Source organism: Sinocyclocheilus grahami, unplaced genomic scaffold (genome assembly GCF_001515645.1).
Source record: "Sinocyclocheilus grahami isolate Dianchi unplaced genomic scaffold, SAMN03320097.WGS_v1.1 scaffold2910.1, whole genome shotgun sequence".
Taxonomy (NCBI): domain Eukaryota; kingdom Metazoa; phylum Chordata; class Actinopteri; order Cypriniformes; family Cyprinidae; genus Sinocyclocheilus; species Sinocyclocheilus grahami.
In genome coordinates, this window is record NW_015508085.1 from 20,276 (window position 1) to 22,467 (window position 2,192).

Genomic DNA, 2,192 nt, shown 5'->3' on the forward strand with positions numbered 1-2,192 from the left:
TGTGTTATCCTCTGCTTTGCCAAGGAAGGTTAACAATAGTTGATCTGTGTTAACAAGTGTACCCTCTGTTGATCAGAGAAGTTTTAGTCTTTTGATTGTGTGATAACAAAGAAACTCACAAAATGTTTAGAAAGAATACTAGACTGATCCCCACAACTGAAAAAGGTGGTCTCGCAACTCCTTTGTGGTCAGATAGCGAATTCAAATCACTGTTAGGAGTGCAAATGAACCTAATATTCACTGAGAAAGTTAGACAAGAACTACCTCAGAAACTTTTGATTGTGTGATAACAAAGAAACTCACAAAATGTTTAGAAAGAATACTAGACTGATCCCCACAACTGAAAAAGGTGGTCTCGCAACTCCTTTGTGGTCAGATAGCGAATTCAAATCACTGTTAGGAGTGCAAATGAACCTAATATTCACTGAGAAAGTTAGACAAGAACTACCTCAGAAATATGAAATCCATCCAGACAAGACTTGGTCTGTAGATGAGTGTAAAAAGGTAGGAGCATGTATTTGCAAGAACAATGTGAAAGGCATTATCTGCTGCCACAGAGAATTTGGTTTAGCGCTAGCTACACAACAGTCTCAGCGTAACTCAGAGCTAGAGGAACAGAAAAAAGAGCTCCATGCTAGAGTATCCTCTTTGACTAAGAAATTGAACCGCAAACAAAGCTGAAGCAAAAACTGATGTGGAAGAAGTTAGTCAGCCTGATAACAATTATCCTGACTTACAAGCTTTCTCTGAAACAGATGTAGCCATCCAATCAGTAACTGATGTGCCTGTAGATTCAGTAAAGGTATGTGGCACTAGGAGAAGATCTCAGGGAATTGAAAGTGTTCCTCTTAACTCTTCTGTTGTCCAAGTACAAACTGTTGCCAAAGCGCTAGGACCTAAATATGTAGAGAGACTATCCCAGAGCTTACCCTCAGCACGCACACATTTTTTGAATTTAGAAGAGCATTGATCAGCAAAATGCGTCTCTACGACATGTCGTTAGCAGAAGTCACACAGCTGTCACAAATTCTAACTGAATCTGAATTCAACAGTTTTGAGTCTGCTGTTACTTCTGAACTACAACATGCCAGTAAAGGCGATTTGAGAGAAGGTGTTTTGAAAATTCTAAAGAATATCATGGGACCCAAAATAGACTGGTCCAGAATCACTAATTGTGTGCAAAGGAAAGAAGAAACTGTGAATGAATACACTGAAAGGATTTGTCAGTCAGCTGCAGCATACAGTGGAATAGCTGACACTCCAGAGAAGGTACTGGATCATAAAGGACCACTAGTTCGAGCATGGTTTGATGGCCTTTTATCAGAGTACAGATCTGCTTTGCCTTAGATCTAACATGGTCCACTGGAAGTTTGCAAACAACTTGGACAGGTTAGCTACATGGGAAAGAGACTCTGATGTTAAAGTCAGAGTAAAGATTGCAGCAGTATTTTTTCAGGTCAACACAGAGAACCGACAGAAACATAAAAGTCCTAAGAGGGAGGACAGTTGTCATTACTGTGGTAAACCTGGACACTGGATGAAAGAGTGTAGGAAAAGCAAGAAGACATTAGGAGAAATTAACAGCTTTACTCAGCTCCTACTCAGTCTACTTACTACTCCGAAGCAGCCCCTCCCCACTTCACCGAACTGTTGGAGCAGCTTGCTCAGGTGTTAACTGTTAGGGCTGTGAGTAGCTACCTTTTCCCTGTAATCCATTACAATGACAAAATAATTTTTGCTTGATACAGGTGAAGAAATTACAGTAATTCCTACAAAATTGGCTAACAGACAGACTGTAAATGTAAGATGCCCTCATGCAGTGTCTGCACTAATGAATCAAGCAAAGTCACTTCTGTCACCTCCTCTCGTTGGGGAAATTGGTTAACAACCCTCACAGCCCTGAACATTGTTTTACAGCGTGCGTCAGTCATGAACCCATCCTCATGTATGATGTCTGCAATGACTGAAGTTGTGTTAGAGGATGAAGGAGAAATGATTCATGATTATGTTACACTTACATATGCACCACGAGTGAAGTAACAGAAACTCCCATAGAGAATGCAGAATTGGAGTTGTTTGTTGATGGTTCAGCTCAAGTCATTGAAGGTAACAGACGAGCAGGTTATGCAGTCACTTCCACCACTGAAGTGGTAGCTTCAGGTCGTCTTCCAGATCATTTTTCAGCTCAAGCT